The sequence below is a fragment of the Phoenix dactylifera genome, chromosome 16, assembly GCF_009389715.1.
Source record: "Phoenix dactylifera cultivar Barhee BC4 chromosome 16, palm_55x_up_171113_PBpolish2nd_filt_p, whole genome shotgun sequence".
Taxonomy (NCBI): Eukaryota; Viridiplantae; Streptophyta; class Magnoliopsida; order Arecales; family Arecaceae; genus Phoenix; species Phoenix dactylifera.
This window is the reverse complement of record NC_052407.1, coordinates 6,811,965-6,830,768: the sequence shown is the minus strand read 5'-3', so window position 1 is coordinate 6,830,768 and position 18,804 is coordinate 6,811,965. Positions and strand designations below refer to the sequence as shown.

General features: G+C 41.4%; 1 long non-coding RNA gene across 19 annotated transcripts; it reads left to right on the top strand.

Moving 5' to 3' along the window:
- Positions 1 to 4,580: 4,580 nt before the first annotated feature.
- LOC103709138 lies at positions 4,581 to 18,804 on the top strand. 19 transcript variants are annotated; one of them, XR_003386109.2, is made up of 7 exons: positions 4,581 to 4,672; positions 4,828 to 7,323; positions 8,911 to 8,964; positions 9,212 to 9,434; positions 9,552 to 9,585; positions 12,277 to 12,393; positions 13,314 to 13,609. It is a non-coding gene; the product is annotated as an uncharacterized LOC103709138 (long non-coding RNA). The 19 variants fall into 19 exon arrangements; XR_005506460.1 differs by lacking the exon at positions 9,552 to 9,585 and having other exon boundaries at positions 4,828 to 7,146; positions 7,234 to 7,323; positions 8,911 to 9,434; XR_001879593.3 differs by lacking the exon at positions 9,552 to 9,585.

The window sequence follows — 18,804 nt, the reverse complement described above, 5'->3', positions numbered from 1 at the left end:
GGAGATTTTGTTTATTTAAAGTTACAACCTTACACTCAAAAATCTCTCAAGAAGAATTTTAGCCACAAACTCTCTCAAAGGTTTTATGGGCCATTCAAAGTAGTGGAAAGAATGGGAGAAGTAGCATACCGGTTGGACTTGCCCACTACTTCATTGCTACATCCGGTCTTTCATGTGTCGCTACTCAAGAAAGCGGTGGGTGACCCTTCATTGATAGAAAAAGACTTACCCACCTATGATCATGATGGAAGATTATTACTCCAACCCAAGGAAGCCATTAAATACCGCATTTGGAGGAAAGGGAGAGAACGAAGAAAAGAATGGCAAGTCTTAATCTCATGGGAAGGTATGCCAAAAGAAGGGGCCACTTGGGAGAATTATGAAGAAATGACCCGGCGATACCCACATTTTACCCTTGAGGACAAGGATATTCTTCAAGGGAGGGAGAATGTTGAAGACCCTCGCAAGCGCCACCGTCGGGGCCTTCAACCAAGGGGAAATACCGGCCCGGAGGAGGACCACGAAAGGACATGCCAAGGTATGAGTTTACTATTTTGCTTGGAAAGCATTGGCCGAAGCCCATTTACGCTTGGCCAAGCCTTGGCCAAGCCCCTCCATGCTTGGCCTAGCCTTGGCCAAGCTCTTCTCCACTCGGCCAAGCTCACCCATGACCGTGCCCAACCAAGGCCGCGCCCGTGCCCACGCTCGAGCGCGCCCAAGACATGCCCAAGCATGCCTCAGCCCACTGCTGGGCGCGCCCAGGCCATGGCTGGGCGAGCCCAGGCCACAGCCACACTCAGGCCACGGTTGGGCACGCCCAGGACACAGGCCGCGCGCCCAGCCGCCCGCCCGCGCGCCCAGGCGCGCGCCTGCACGCCCAGGCGAGGTTCGGGCCAGCGAACCTCGCCGCTGACCGCAGGGCCCGCGCGCCCGCCCGCGCGCCCGCCAGCATGCCCGGGCGAGGTTCGGCCCAGCGAACCTCGCCGCTTGCGCGCGCGCCCAGGCGCGCCCGACCGTCCCTGCGCGCCGCCTGCGCGAGCGCCCACGCGCGCCCGACCGGACCTGCGCGCGCGCCCACGCGCGCCCGACCGCCCCTGCGCACGCCGCCTGCCGCGCCTCGGCGCCCGTGCCGCGCCCTGCCGCACGCCTGCCGCGCCTCGGCGCCCGTGCCGCGCCCTGCCGCACGCCTGCCGCGCCCACGCGCGCCTGCCGCGCCCCCTGGCGCCCTGCCGCGCCCCCTGGCGCCCAGGCGCCCTGCCGCGCGCCCAGGCGCCCTGGCACGCGCCCAGGCGCCCTGCCAGCCAGCCTGCCGCGCCCAGGCGCCCTGCCACAGCGCCCAGGCCGTGCCATAGGCCTGCCAGCCTCCTGCCAAGGCCCCAGCCGGGCCAACAGCCTATGTCCAAGGCTTGCCCATGCCTTGGCCAAGCCTTTGGCCCTTCTCATGCCATGAAGACCCCTATGCCTTGGCCACTCTTGGGCCACTTGGGGAGCACTATAAATAAAAGGGAATGAGGCTCTTTTGACCATCTTACATCTTTTATCTTGCATCTTAGCACTTGTTGTATTTCGGCCTTAGTGGCTTGGGAGGGACCTTGTCTCTTTGTATTCGGTCTTGGGGTTTGTCCAAGACTTGGGCTAGGGGAAACCCATCATAGTTTCCCTTAGATATTTTGCTTGTAAGCTTCATTTTGGGAAATAGAATCAATCAAGCGTTCCTCTAACTTTCTCCACAAATACTCTTAAGTTTGATTGTTTTCTTCTCAAGCCAAGGGTCGGGTCAAGCTGCAACCAGTAGACCCTCCCCTTGCCTTGATTCCCTCGGCTACTTAAGAGCTTGGCACACCGCGGCACAAGCTCAACTACCTTGGCGTTACCCGATCGGCCCTTTTCCAACAACTTTAAGGCATCCGCAAGGTGCGCACGAGCAAGACTTGGTGTGGTGGCTTGGGGGCCGAAAGCCACCCTCCAACACAGCGCTTCGGACGCCGAAGCGCCCCATCGGATCGTGCGGCCCATCATGAGCCCACGACGCGAGGACGCTTCGCAAAAAGTGTCCCAATAATGAGACTTTTCGGGAAGGGAGAGACGCCGCCTATTAAAGGCACCTCGAAGCGCTCGATAATTCAAAATGCGCAATAAATTAGGATTTTCGGAATCCGTAATGACCCAACTAAAGCTACTTCCCGCGCTCCAGCTGGTAGCCAACTGGAACTCGGAAGTCGGGGGTAGTGTTGGGGGAAAAACCCCAAGTCATACCGCCACGGAGGCGCTCGGCCAAAGAGCGCCGACCGGAAAGGCGCTCGGCCAAAGAGCGCCGACCAGGAAGATGCTCGGCCAAAGAGTGCCGACCGGAAAGGCGCTCGACCGAAGAGTGCCGACCAGCAGGGTGCTCGGCTAGAGAGCGCCGACCAGAGAGAGCGCCAAGAAGAGGCGCCCAACCAAAATGACCAAGTAGGGATGCTCGGCTAGAAAGAGTCGACCAGAGAACGCCGACCAGAGAAAGCGCTCGCCTAAAAAGCGCCGACCAGGAAACCAACCAAAGAGCGCAAGTAAAGACGCTCGCCCAAAGGGCGCCGAGCAGAAGTACTAGAAGCAACCCCGCCACAGGGCGACCCTCTGGGCGACCAGCTCGGCTCGGCACCCCTGCCGAGCCGATGCCTTGCCTAACCTTCTCGAAAGGTCTGGCGGCTATACACGCGACTCCACTACGACCTGCCACTATCTCCAAGCCATCAAGGCATAAGATCTCCGCAGGTATTCGGCACGACCTGCCATTAATGCATGAGACCCCCTCAAGTCTCCGATGCACTCAGTCATTTAATGAACACGGCCCAAGACGATCTCCGAATCACTGAACCATCAGAGCGTATGGCTCTCCCTGACCGCCGGTTCACTCGGTAATAAATGCACTTACCATCCACGGACCCCAGGCCCACCACGGCCGGCGGTTCAACCACTCCAACAGGTCCGATCGACCGTGACAACTTCCTGACTCCGGTCCGATTCGGCCTTATTCTCCACTACGCCATTAATGGGCCGAATCGTGCCCAATTATTACAGAACAGGACAAACCTCCTGTCACCTCCCAGGTAACAAAAATCCTTCTATAAAAGGAAACCTGGGGGAAAAGGGAGGGGGACCGGACCGGGATAAGAGAAAACAACACAGACACAATTGAGGACATCATCCTCTTCACCTTTATCTTATCCAAACATTCTTGCTGTCTACTCCATATACTCTCTTCCTTGCTCTCTCCACATATTGGCCCCCTCTGACTTAAGCATCGGAGGGCCGGCGCCGGGGAGCCCGGCCACCGGTTTTTCTTGCAGGACTCGCACCCTCCAGGAGGACGCCACCAGCCGGCGCGCCGCCGACCACCGTCCTTGCGGCGGAGCCCCTCCTCCCCTGGTTTCGCGGCAGCCCCCGGGTCCAATTTCCAGCAACACCAACCTACTTGGTAGAGGCTTGCAGAGACTTTGTGTCAAGACTCAAATCAAGCATGTTGTCCTGTGTAGGTGCAGCCCTATTGCACATTAAAAAGGAAAAAAGAGGATGGAAAAGGGATTCATTTCATCTTCGGTCGACTATGGTTGATCTGATCCACCTAATAATTTCTCCAAAAGTTTTTATAATCTAGCAGTTCGAGTATAGCTGCGATACACGTGTTAAGGTGCTTTGGTCCACCAACTCATCTGTCATATAGTATAAATATGTACCATGGTTATTGTTTAATCATCCTTTATGAAGAATAAGTAAAACACCAAGGGTGCAATATGTTATATGGATAGGTCAACATATGAGTTAGTTCAAGCACTCAAAAAATACTGAATCTTCCTTTATTTGATTTAATGATGAACTAAATTCACTAAAACTGAAGTCTTAATATAAAAATTTTAATATTTTATATAGATTTTTTTAGAATCTTATTTAGATATAAAATGTCCAACCAAGAAGCAATTTTTTTTTTTTTCATTGATAACACTTTTTCTCTTCACTTTCCGCAAGCCAAACAAGGCTCATGAGAAAAGGGTTTGAAAACGGGCTTTGAGGCATTTGCTTTTGAAATCCGTGCATGACTGACGACGGCGGAGAAGAGCAAGATGGTGGATGGCGCAATCGCTGGTGGGATCCGGACCGCCGGCACGAGGGAAAGAGATGGGTGGTGAGCCCGGGGGCTAGGCAACGCACCTGATCTCGGACCTCATGATATGATATTACATTGAAATATCTTTCATGCATGTAAAAAAAAAGTTTTTTTATTAGTACGAAGTGTTGCTACTACCTGGATTGGAGGCGTGATATATCATATACCTACTAGAATATCCATGCTTCAAGAGTGGTGCATGAAATCAAACCATTCATGTGTTATTCAGCAATCCTTGGCCGTCCGACGAACCAATTTGCTCGATCGGTGATGAGTTGGCGGGGTATCGCACTCGGATCCGTAAGCGAACCCGCTTCAGATTTTATACAACCGTGGGGCGTAAGTCGTAACTCGGAAGCTGCAGGGGCCATTAAAACGACTCGGCTTCAGGGTTTATAACGTCTATATAAAGGCCCGTACCCTTCCTTGTGAGGAGTCCGTTCTTGGACGTCGCTAAAGAAGCCTCGGCCTTCAGGCTCTCTTCATCTCCTCGCTTTCTCCTCGTCATAGAGAGGAGTACCTGTGGAGGTTTCTCTTCTACTTTTCTAGCGCTCCTGTTTCTCTCTCTCCATCTTCTTGGCCTTCTCCTTCTCCTCCTCTTCTTGGTTTGTGTATAAATTTGAGTTGACGATGATGGGTGACTCGTTAAGGGTTCTTGTTCTTCTGCTCTTCTTTGCGTGCAGGTATTCTTCTCTAGCGATAGGCGAGGCAGCTCTGGAAGGCCTGCTGTTCACCGACCTGCAGCCATTGCTAGCTGGGGGTTCATCGGGGAAGGAGGAGAAGAAGAACAGAAGGAACAATCCCTCCGTCTCGTCGAATCAAGAATGCCCTCTGAGCCTTGGAATCCTTGGTCTCCGGCTGGTTTTCTTGCTCACGTTGGTTGGTCTTCTTCTTCTTGGTGGTAATGGCCGTGAAGGTCTGCTTCATTCTCTTTCTTTTTTTCTTTCGTTTTTTCTTCTTGGCATTCGGCTTTATATGAGGAGGCTGTGATGATTCTTGGATGAGGTTTTTGCTACAATGTCGAGAGGGAAAAAAACGGCTATTTGTAAACGGCGAGGCGATCTTGGATGGTCTTCTGTTGTTCTTGTGAAGGCAACCGTTTGCAGCCGTTTCGATTCAGTTGCAGAGATTGGTTAATCTTTGTCTCCTCTTCCTCTTTCTCTTCTCTGCTTTTCTAGTTTCTGGTTTTCTTTTCCAAGAATTTGTTTTTCTAGGGTTTCTTTAATTTCTTTAATATGACTGGCGTCGCCTCTGAAGAATTCATGGCAAACTAGGGTTTCAAGATCCCAAATTCTCTTTTGTTTTACTATTCTGGTTGCTGAAAACTAGATACCGTATGCAGTTTCCAAAATCAAAAAATAAATCATGGCTTTGGTCTCTTAGATGAAACTGGAAATTAAACAAAATGAACTCCAAACTACTACACTTTATCCTTTGTCTTGTTGGGGGTCGAAGACAGGAAGGGGAGTTTTTGGGGGGCAGGGGGTGGTGTTGTAATTGTCAATAATCTTGAACTATAGCAATCACATTCACAAGTTAACCTAGTATTTGCAAAATACATCATACTTTTCTCCTACTTAATGTGATCCAAATTTGACCAATGAATCCACACAAATACATTTAAATATGAACTCAAATAGGGTACGTACAAGGGTCTCATAAGACGTTACATTGTTTCTCCAGCATATGCATATAATGGAATGTAAAATTACAAGCTAGGATTCATATGCTGTCCCCAATGCTCCAAGTAGATCTCATCCATGTGAAAACAAATATGTATTAACTTTGGAGATGGTGAAATATGTATTCTCTATTTTAGTGAGGTTCTGAAATTCTATTATTCTTCTTAAGCATTTTCTGTGATACACAAATTAAAAGCCATTCACTTACTACTCTGTCTATCATCTAATGCAAGTGTTTTATATCATCACCCTTCTTTATGGGACAAGATTATAAGATTTTGTTTAAATACCTGAGATGACACAGATCAATCAAGAACCCTGGGGGGTCAGTGTTAAGTCCTGATTCCTGAACCTGCTCAGCTAAAGCAAATGACTAATTAACAGACCTGTCCATGTCTTCATTGATTAACCTGGGAAGACTGATGAGAGTTTGTTAATTTATTTTTGTATAGTAGTAGTGTACCTCACCCGAATTCATGATAACGCAGACATTTTAGCCATCTCATAGCCCCTGCTAGTTGAGTTATAAGCTCATGCTATCTTCGGCCCTTTTTTCTTTTTTTTTTCCCCTTTAATTTTCAGTTGGTGATTCAGTTTTCAATTAAGGAGAATATAACATTAGGAGGGGCGCAGTCTGTTGAGGTATTATTGGGAAGAGACGTGGACATTAGGAGGGGCGCAGTCTGCTGAGGTATTTTTGGGAGAGACATGTGGCCTAGCGGTGAAGCTCTTATTGAACCTGCAAAGTAGGTAGTGGCATCCTTAGAGTAGAAGTGATATAAATGCCCTTAGAATAGAATAGAACTTTTATCAGTCTTAAAAGGAAAAAAATGATGCTTTAGTGTGTTTAAGATTCAAAATTTTGGACGGCAGGTGCTGATGGGCTTGGTCCCCAAAGAAAAAATAAAGGATCGGGTGGATGCAAAACTTGTTGTAGATGGAGCCAATGGTGTTGCTGGAGAGAGGCTATAGAACTGAACAAAAATGATGAGAGGGTTGGAGTTTTACATGAGACTGATGCGAGATTCAGGTAAGAAGGGAGAAGGTGTACTTAATGAGAGATGTGGTGCTGGTTATGTGCAGGAGAAAGTTGTTCCATGTGGATTCGGAATGGATGATGTAGGAATAAGGTGCCTCCTTTTTTCTTTGCTTAGTAAGTTAGAAGCTTGATACATTGAGCTTGTATTTCCTCTAATGCTAACTGCATAGGTTAATCTAGTGTTTCAAGTGTGCTAGTTCTGATGGTGATGCTGACAGGCTTGTTATTTATCTGTCTTATCACAAAGTAGCGGTAGCATTGATCTTGTCGATGGAGATAAGGTATTATCTCTCTTTGCAGTATTTATCAAGGAACAATTAAGTATTCTTAATCAGAAGGAAATGAACTATGCAAAGAATGCCCGGCAGGACTTGGCATTGTTCAGACAGCATATGTGAATGGAGCATCAACAGATTTCCTCAAGCAGCTGGGCTTGGAAGTAGTATTTACTCCTACAGGTGTGAAATATTTGCTCAAGAAAGCTTCAGAGTATGATATTGGAATATATTTTGAGGCAAATGGGCACGGAGCTATTCTGTTCTCAGAAAATCTTTTATCTAGTTATCAACTATTCTGTTTATTTGCTGCATGATAGTTGAGATAATTGATATAGTTCCCTCTCATGAAATTTTGTTGTTGAGCAACTAAAATTCTTTGCTTCTTTACCCAGAGTAGAGTGGCTAAATTGAACTCCATCAGTTGTTCATTACCAATTTCTAAGCAATGTCTATGTCACCAACTGTAATTTTAATATTCTTTAAGATATCAATGTATTTATTGTCCATATTTAAGACCCATCTAGATTTGATTGGATGACTTTCTTCCTAGTTTCCTTCTATTTTTGGTTTTGTGGTTTTGGTTGGGGCAATTTTTTTTGGGGGTGGGTGGGGTGGTGGGGTTCATATCATATTGGTGAGTGAATACATGTTCATATATATAAGTGAGAAGATGGTAGAAGATCAATTTTGTTCTTCTAGGGACATGGATTTTTCTATTAGATTAAGTTGGTAAATTGAAGTGATTTAGTTATTAGTAATCTTTAGGTATGGGATAAGGGTAGGATGTCTCTAATTATATTAAGGAGTTAAACTTTAATAAGGATTTAAATTGTGCTCATGATTAGCATAGAGTATTTTAAAATTGAAGTTAAATGAATCAATTTTGAATTAAAAAATTCTGATTTTAGTTTTGAAATAAGTAATTGCTTTTTACAGATAGATTATTATCTACTAATAGAGGATAGCTCAATGCATGAGGCTCCTTCCATTATGGGGCTTGGTGAGGGTTAGATATATGCAACCTTATCCCTACATACAGAGGGGCTATGTTCTTGTTTTGAATTCATGACCTCTAGATCATAGTGGAGCAACCTTACTTTTGGCCCAAACAAAATTCGTTGTATCGTACCGAACTGGTGGTACGGGGTATACTGTACCGGTTCGGTACCGATACATAGTACGGGACTATACCGACATTCGGTATGCCGAACCGGCCCCACACCATATACCGAGACGGCACACCTTAGACCCAAGGCTTCCTCACAGATTATTATCTACTAATCCCTCACAGGAAAACCCATATTTGTGACTTCTTTTTATTAATCTGAAGAATCTAAAACCTGTTGTGTATATTGCCTAATATATACAAATTAAGAGTTGCTTTTGTTAAAATATTCCTTTACAGTTTAAAAATGTGGAAATAGATCTGCAGCTGTAAATTATCTTGTGCCACATTCACATCAGAATAAATCAAGCATCATGCCTGATAAATTGATCCTTCTATGGTGTTATAACTTATTAAAAAATTGAAGTTAGCTTTATCTTCTAATCTCTTTGTCACCTATCTCCTTTTTTCCTAAGGGTGCATCCAACATCAAATTAACCACACTTCCTCTATATAAGATGTAATCAGAAAAATTTTTATTATGTGTAGTAGGTTTCAATAGGAGATTTGTTTTAAAAACTTTTTTTGTGGACATTTTTGGGTTCACTGATTTTTATGATTCTTTTTTACTAAGGTAAATGTTGTTGTCGCTGCAAACGCAGAAACACAGGTTGTGAAAACATTGGGACTGCAAGAAGTGATTGATGCTGAGACTGGTAAGCAGTTGCTTGTCTGGAAAGTACCTCCGGTTCGCAGTTGCTTGGCTGGAAAGTACCTCTGGTTTGGTTTCCTATATATGGATTGATTTTTTATCTATCTTTAGATCTTATATGAAAATTCGTACCTAATTAGTATACTCTCTAACCCATTTGACTGAAATTTAGGAGATTTTGATGATTAGTATCCTAAGTTTTGTTTAACAAATAAATCACACTTACTGATTCATAGCATTTTCTTTGCTAGAATTTATTGCAGCCAAGTATACTCGAAGGCGATGTTTTATCCGACCATCTTGTACAGAGGATGTAATACATGTATATGCTGAGGCATCCGCACAGCAGGCAGCTGATAGGCTTGCCCACTCTGTAGCACAACATGTTGAGCACTTTCTTGGGTTTTGCAGTCCTCACCAGTTGGCTTGAACAGACAAATTTCCGAATTTTGGATGTTTACTTGACAGGTCATGGTAAGTATTTGCCTTTCTTGTTATAATCAATCTTTTAGTCGGTTCAATCCTGTTGAGATAGTTACCTCAAGAATTCCTCTTGTTTTGTGAAATTAAATTACATGTTCTACCATGCAGTTCTCCCATGGTTTCTGATATTGCCAGTAATTACGTAAGTTCCATTCCCCTTGTCCATGCAGATGCATGCAGAAACATATCGTGATTAATGCTAGATTTAGTTTTGTTGTTTTTGCTGATTGGAAAATAATGTAATTACTTGATATCTAGTTGTTTCTGCAGATTTTTGTTTGACCAGTCGAGGACCCAATTATATAATTTTCTACGTAGAATTAGGTTTAAATACTGGCAATCTATATTGATGAGACATTCTGCTTTTTTTCTGATGCAAGCCATTTAATTTAAAATGGCTTCATAATCTATGTTTCTAATTTCTGTTACTCCATGATAATATTTTAGTTTCTTTGTCAAACTAGAACACTGTTCTTTAGAATGTATCTGTATATGTACATGCATGCATGGTAAAAATAAACGGGAAAAATTGCATACACATGCACATATACATACATAAATAAATATGTATACATGCACCAATACTAGGCATGTGTGGGTTTATTCAAGAGGAAGGAAAATTTGAGATGGCATTCCCATCAATTAAAATTGTTTGGAATAAAAATTCAATAAATAAACCTCCTGTTCTAGCCCAAGTACTTTTTGTTTATGTCTCTTAGTTATCTTAAAATAAGATGGTGTCTATAGCAGGGAATTAAGACTGGGACATACTGCCTCACCCAGATCCAGCCACTCTTTGTGTTTGTATATGCATAAAGAGGTGCATAGGTACATACCCAATATATATGCATGTGCAAACATTGACATGCCGCATTCTTTCATGCTGAATTATTTTATTTAAATTTTACTTTATTTGAATTCATCTTCTTTCAATTTTTTAGTGTTCTCATTTTTTTCTGGCTGACTATTTGTCAAGCAATTCTCGAATTTCTATTTTAGATGCATTTATTTTGCTGTAGTAGACTGAATGACCATGTATGTCACATGGATCTGCCAAGTTATTTGCTCTTCTTTCTTTACTTTGGATGGAAATAATGAGGCAAGCCCTTGGATGATTTGCTGTTATGTAGGAAACCAATCTTTGCCATTTGTTTTGATCATCTGTGTAAAGGGATTTCTCTTTTTCTCAACACATCTTCTAAAATTAGGCAAATTAGAGCCATCTTCTTCATGTATCTTCTGTCACTGCTCACCTTCTTCTCCATGTCCTTTTATTCATCTCTTTTTATTTTTTTATTGAAATGGTGATGATGGTAAGCCAGCATAATGAGATTTCAGTTTAGTATCTTTGCATGGCATGGGACCTCTATTCCAGTGTTGATTTACTTGATCTCCTCTTCTCTTCCTGTGTTCTCTGATAATGGTGAGGCAACTTTTTTCGTCTGCCAGCACAAAGACCACTGCTTGCTGCCATAATTAGGTGGAAAAGTTGGGAGGGAATGGGGTTTGTTAGATGTGGGGATTCTTCTAGGCGTCGGACCCTATTGACAGCTATTTCCCTTTTCCAAGTGCACATGCGACCAATGCTGTTATTATCTATGGTTAGAGGAAACATAAAAAAGTGCCTTGCAAGTCTATGGTTGGTGTTTCTTACATTCTTTTATAAGAGCTTGGTCAACAATTTTTACATTCTTTTTTCCCCAGTCTAGTTATTGAAGTTTTTTCTAAGGATTTTGTCATTTTTTGACATTTTCTTTTGAATTTTGAATTGTTGCCCCCAGCCAAACATTTTTTGAACGTTGACTTGTGATTGTGGTTGTCTATAACATTTGTCTTCATATTACTTATATGAGGTTTTGATAACTTGTGGAATAAGGATTTATTCTGTTCAAAGTGACCTCTGGATCACTTGCTCGAGCTGTATCACCTCTTTCCACTTGTGCAGGAGGGCAGGGGTTCTATTCTAGTTGGAGTCAACCCTCAAAGGGTGGGGTGGGTATAGGGATGAAGGTGGGGATTAACCCCTCCTAATCTCAAAAAAAATTCTGCCATAGTCGAAAATACAAAGCCTCATTTATCTATCTTGAATGACGAGGCAATCCTGGTTTCTCTGTAGTTTTAGAGGCAACTGATTGCAGCTGTTTTTAGTTCCGGATAGTCTGAGACTCAGAGTTTCTGAGAATCTAGTGGATCTGTGCTTCCTTTTGCTTTCCCATTCTTTTAATTCATTTTCTTGTTTTTCTTTTTTCTTTTTTCTTTCTTTTCCTGATTGGTTTCTTGAGCCTTCAGGATTTCATATGCTATACTGGTGAGTGAAAGGTTCTGGAATCTAGGGGTAAATCTAAAATATTATTAGTCCCCTTGAGACCTATGGTGGTTGAGGTTCTTCGGTATCAGACTTTGTGCCACATCAACGAGTATAACTGCTACCAACAATGTTCCATTCTCTGCTCGGTTCTCTGAATTTTCAGAAAACCAGGATAGTTTGTGGAGGTCGATAAAAAACAGTTTCCTTTGTCTAGTAGCCACCCGAGAACACTTTAGTTCGATAGAGAGGGGGGGGGGGGGGGGGGAACAGAGGAAGAGGGGCATCTATGGAAACTTCTTTGTTACATATTCACCACTCCTTTTCTCTATTCTCCTTCGTGTTCTTCACCACTATCTCCTCCTTTTATTCCTATTCCATGTTTTCTTATTGTTGAACCAAATACAACCTTTATGTTGTGCTTATGTATATACCAAGGCATTGACGGGTGACTTGTAAGGTTGGTTAGTTTTGTATTAATAACCCTCATCTCTCCTCACTTTTGCCAGTCTTCTTCTCTGACAATAGGTGAGGCAACTCTGGAAGGTCAGCTGTTTTGCAAGCAGCCATTCTGCAGCTATTGTTAGATAGAGAGATCACTACAGGGAAAGAGGAGGGGGGAATCTTTTGCTCTGATCAATTCAGGTATTGATTTGAGATGTAGAACACTAGGTCTATGGCTTATTTGCTAGCTTTTTAGGAGAGCTTTGTTATTTCGAAAGGTTTCCCATCCCCTCCTGAGCCTCTAATGACTTCTTTCTTCTTCTTGTTCTTCTTTTAGATGAGTAATGGCTGTAAAGTTGTGCCTCTTTCTCTCTCTCTTTGTTCTTTTTTTTTTTTTTGCGTTTCTTCTTTGTCTTTCTTTTTCCTTAATTGAGAAAGTGGCACTACTTTCAGGTTTATATGAGGAGGCTGTGATGATTCCCAGATGAGGAGTTGCTACAGTATGAATAGGAAATCAGATAGCAACACAAGATGGTCTGCTGTTATGCAGGCAATCATTTGCAGCCATCTTGATTTAGTTGCATCAGACTTTGAATACAATGCTGGACGAAATGGCTAATATAAGCCTGCTCTTCCTCTTCCCCGTCTTTGAGTTTTCCAATATCTATTTTTTCAAGATTTTTATTTCTAAGGTTTTGTTTCCGAAACAGAAATTGCTTACAAGTTTATTGTCAGTTCCTTACCATCTTAAGACTTTGTAAGAGCTTAGCTAATTAACTCCTCAAGGTTTTCCTTTGCATGAAGGAATATATACATATATCAGTCGTTTTTTACAATTTTTAATTCCAATAACTAGATTATTTTTGAAGTTGGGGTGGACTCTTGACATCTTTTTCTTTTTTTCTTGCCCCTCTATCTCAAATCTCTGCCCCTAGTTGAATTATTCATGAACAGTGGACTTGTGACTAGTTTGATATGACATTTATCATCATATTGCTACTCTGTAGCAGGCTTTGGTGATTTTGTGACAAGAATTAGTACTGCTGCAACATGGAAAGAATAATGCTTTATTCATTTATTTTTAGCGGCATGACAAGTTTTGATAGTCTGCTGTTTCACAGGCAATGCGTTGTAGCTGTTTGATTCATTGCAGATGGCCTGAGACTCGCAGAATTTCTGGAGAATTGGTGTATCTGTGCCTCCACTTTCTTTCCCATTCTATTAATTTCTTTACTGGTTTTTCTTGTTTCTTTTGAGATTTCTTGAGTGATCAGGATTTCATATTGATTTTAGTGGTGGGTGAATAGCTGGTGGCAGATCTCAAAAAAAAACTAGCTTCATTATGCAAGTGTAAATGCCTGTTTGTATCACATTCAGGTTGGTATAAGTATACAAATTATTTGCTTTGCTGCTAGAATTTTTACTGCATATGGCTTTGATCCATGTCATTAAGAGATGATCATGCACCTTCCCTGAGGAAAACATCATCATCATCATCAAATTGATCCCTATTTCCTCTATGCATGTTTTGGTATCACCTTTTTTTTTTTACCTTTTTTCCCTTCTTGTGCATCACGTACACACCCTTTTCATTTCATTGTGTAAGGCTAGTTGTGCAGAAAAAAGTTATGGGAAAAAGAGTAAGTTGTGAGTTGTTTTTCAATTGAAACCTCACATCTCCTATTGCTTGCTTGTCTTCTCAAATAATAGGTAAGACCAAGAAATGCCGAAGCGAGCCGTACCACCTGATTCAGGCCGAACCAAGCTAACCCGGTCTCTGACGGGTTAGTTGTGCAGAAAAAAAGTTATGGGAAAAAGAGTAAGTTGTGAGTTGTTTTTCAATTGAAACCTCACATCTCCTATTGCTTGCTTGTCTTCTCAAACAATAGGTAAGACCAAGAAATGTCGAAGCGAGCCGTACCACCTGATTCAGGCCGAACCAAGCTAACCCGGTCTCTGACGGGGTCAGTTCAGGCATATAAAACGGTTCCAACCCCGTAGGCCGGTACAAGAGCGGACCGGATGGAACCGTTTTATATGCCTGAATCAGTTGTGGCATTTTTGGCCACAGCGCTCGTGCTGTGGCATTTTTGGCGACTGGTTCGGTAATTCTTGGGCAAAACAACACTGGATGTAGGGAAGGCAATACTGGACGGTCTGTTGTTCAGCAGACAACTGATTTTCTGCTACTTTTAGATAGAGAACAAGCTAGATGGGAGGGAGCAGAAATATTTTTGGTCTGATCAATTAAAGGTTTTCTTTGAGCCTGTGATACTATATCTATTAGTGGTTTTCTTTCTCAAGCTTATGCCTAGGCTTTTGGGAGTTTAGTTGACAAGAGCCATCCACTCTCCAAGCCCATGATTCTTTGTTTTTCATTAATGGCCCTTGTTCTCTTTCTACTCGGTCTTCTCATGCGGTGTTGGTTGTGTCAGTGTCTTGGTGCTTTTTTCTCTCAATTTTTTTTTTCTATTCTTTCTTCCCTCTTTCCTTTGCTCATCCCAAAGGGGAAAGCGGCATCACTCCTAGATTTACATGATCAAGCTGTGATGCTCCATGAGACAAGGTTTACCTGCATTTTAAAGCACAAAACAACTATTTTAAATGGAAAGAAAATCTTCGATGATCCACATTCAATATGCAACTGTTTGCAGCCATTTGTTTAGTTTAGAGGGAACTAATTCTAAAGATACATAGTGCCAGTCAAACTTGTGAATGTGAACCTCTTCTCTTCCTCTACTTCCTTTCCTCACTTTTGTTGAAGAATTTTGTTTTCTGGGTATTCTAAATGTGTTTACCATGTTTCATTATTATCATGGTTTGTTCTAGAGGTTCCTCAAGAGTTTATAGCATATGGATGTGGATGAAGCATCTAGGATTTTGGGAGCCCAGATTCTCAAATATCTCATTTTACTTGGCAAAAGTTTACGATCTCGGGACCAAAGTGTATGTAAGATTTTAGCAGTTTGGAAATTTTGTCTCGATATTTCTTGTTGTTTTTTCTGGACTCATTCTTTCACTAGAATTACTTTTCTTTGCATATCTCAATGGTTTTGGTCTTTCACTCTTTTCTAGATTCGGTTTATCTATTTCCCTTTTTTTCTGTGACAAACGATAATTTGAGAGAATCTCCAATGCTATCCTTGACACCTCCAAATAAAATTTCATTTGTAGGAGCTTTACAAAGTATCAATAAGATGCCACATTTTGCTTTTCTTAAGAGTGCTATTCTAATTTAAATTACTTAGTGGTTGGTGGCTCCAAGAGATTCTTCAAGTTGTTTTTTCTTTATGTTATCTTTTAAGTTGTTCTCTATGTGGGCTCTGCAAGAGCTCGCAAAGAGTTCTTCGATGGTGCCAGTATTAAAAAGTTTTCGTTGATCATTGATGATGCTCCTGACCTGTTCAATATCACAGTTTAATTCCTTGGTTCCTTATATATATGTCCACTACAACCATCCATGAATAAATCAATAAAAATCTAAAACTGCATTCTTCATAGCTGGAACAATCTGTTTCTACTAAGGCAAGTGTTGCAGCCTATTGGAGACCTTATATGATATCTACTAAATAGGAAAATTAAGCCTCCCTCCTCCTCTAACTCAACACACCTTTTCTTTTCTTACATTTATATTCTTTTCTTTGTATTCCTAATATTATGCTTCATTTTTTAGCTTGTCAACTTATGAACTTACATATGTCAAGGCCATACTCTAGACTTCTGGATTCTTCTTTCACTAATGGTCATGGTGACAGTAGTGGTTTGTATTCCTAATTCATTTTTCTTGATGGAGGTAGAAGTGGCATCTATTTCCTTTTTCTCTTTTATCATTTCTAAATTATAAAGGCAAAGGTGATTTCTCCAGGAGGGACGAGGCTTGTTGGTTTAGTTATGCTTTGTGATGGTCAAATAAATTCTATTATGAGAGAGTGATTTGCACATTTTTACTGCTTGCACTTGATACTTATATTACACACCTATCTACTTCTTTTGGAAAATGCCCCATCCCTCAATCACCTCATCAAAATAAAGAAAAACACTTAAGCACCAATATTCTTTCACGATTTATCCAGTTGATATGCTGGGTACTGATTTTTTTTGAATATATTTTAAATAGATTTGGTTTCCCATTATGAAAAAAATTGGTTTAATACATTTCTATCTATTGGATGCATGAGTTTTCCATTATCTATATAAACTCTTCATGCATATACACATGAAAGAAACATTGTATTTACATGCATAGATGCATGCAGCCATCCAAATATTTATACACATTACTGCTTGGTAGGTCTGATTTGTCTAGTTTATTCAAGACTTGAGAGGAAGGAGCATTTGATAGATGGTTGTAATCCCATCAATCATGATATTTGTAGTATTTCTGATAAAGATACTAGTTTAGTCTATGTACTCACATTTCTTTATCTTTCATTTATTAGCGAGTGAATGTACATCAAGGGAAACATTTATTAAGGCGGATGCATCTTTATACTAGAGGGGTGCGATGCATGGTCCCCACATCCACATCCAGTTATGCTGGTCTCTTTTGTTATACATAGACATCGATAGATGCAAATTTTCATACATATATAGCTAATATGTATATAACATACACTTACACTTGACCTTTCAGCATTTTTCAACAATCTTGCCATCATTTTGGCAGCACTGTATCTGATCTCTATCTAATTCCTTCCCTACACAGTAGGTTCAACCCCAAGGGTTGCTCATTCTCCTCTCATCTTTATTAGAGCATTTAAAATATGTAGAATTGTTGTATCAACATAGATTCTATTATGCACCATAATTTATTTTCTAAGATAGATTATGAATCTTTGCTCTTCAAGTTGCCCACAGCAAACTGCTTTGGCTATAAAAGAAGCAACTCCATTCTATGCATCTTGCTCTACCTATCTTTTAAGATAACACTAGTTCATCTAAATTGGAGAAACCTCCTTTCATTTATGGCTATTGAGAGAAGAGCATTTTTTAATTTTCTTTTGAATAAAGATGAAAGAAGCAACCTTATTCTAAACAATATTCATCATAATCTTTTGTATCTAGTGATAATACAATTTCTCATAGAAAAGCTACATGTTCTATCCTCTTGCACTTTCATGTCTTACCATGCCATGTCAGACTGGTTTAGTAAAATTACAGCTAATATGATTTCTGTAACCTAGTAGAAGCTAATTAATGCATCCAGTCTTGATGGTTATATTTTTGTGATATGGTCATTTTGTGGTGGGATATATGGAGATCATCACTAGCCATCTAGTATATCCAAAAAGAAGAGTCATGGGTTGGATCGCATGTAAGGAGTGGAATGAATAGTTTGGTGCATGGGTGGTGTAAAGTTTTATGTGCAAGTAGGTATTCTTGAGATGAGGTAACATCAAAGGGAAGGTGGAGGATGGAGGAAATTGGAGGAAAATAGAACCGTCCGATATGGTTTTTAATAGTTCATTGGAGATGGAGGCATGGAAAAAATTGGAGAACAGGAAATTGTATTAGCAGATAAGAGACTATTAATGATCATGTAGGGGAGGGTGTGAGGTGTAGGGGAGGGTGTGTCAAATGGATCGAAATTGAAGCATAAGAGTCTTGGATAAGCATCTTTCTGCAGTAATTGTTTGGGTTCATGGGCGAGGGGTTACCAGCCTAAAATTGATTTCTGATTAAAGCAGTTAGAAGGATAGTTCTAATTGAAATTTTGTGGTTCATCTGTGGAGTGTGAAAGAAAGCGAAAGTTTTAGGTGTTTTAATTTGCAGTTTGGAGATTTTGAAGATGGGTCTATAATGTAGGCTAGCTTAAACTACTGCACAAAACCTGGGGTTAAGTAGTATAATTTAAGGCAAATGGCCCAATTCTGACATTCAAAGGGTTGACAAATGTTGCGAATTTAGGTAGGTTAACTCAGGGTTTAGGAGAGAATGAAACAAGTATTAAATATGAAGTCAAATTGGGGGAAATTTTATTACAAATAGATTATGGGGGTCCATTTGTTGAAAGTTTGAATGACATGCTTTTTGGTCAACCCTCTATGGTTAGGGTCTAGATAATGTTAAGGCATAGTAGAGGTGTATTGTTTGGGGGCAAAGTGGTAAAGTTATGTTAGAAGGTTAAGGGTTCAGTCATGTAGGCTAAGATCAATGATAGCTTTACATGGATGCCTGGAGCTAAATAAGGTGAGTGGTGAATAACCTCATCTAGTTTTGTTGTGTTCTTTTTGTTTTCTCTTCTCGTCTTCATACGCGCAACAAAATCAAGTTTATCAAATAACATCTCTATTTTTTTTCCCTTTCTTGACTTTCATCTCTCTCTCTCCCCTCATATGATCCTCTACTTTTTGATACCATTGTGGAAGCTGCATTAGATCGCACCTACACAGTTAAAGCAGAGAAGCAGTAGCAGCAGTCTAACAAGCTACAACGTAGAACATCATATTTTCAGATTAATTCAATACAATTCAGATATTAGGTTAAATTCTAATTATCTGATTGCTTGACCAGATTAATTAATTCTTTCTACTTCATTTGTTCATGCTGACCTTATATTCTGGTTGTATGTGGTTCTAATCTTAATCAAGTACAAATCTGTATCATGTAAGT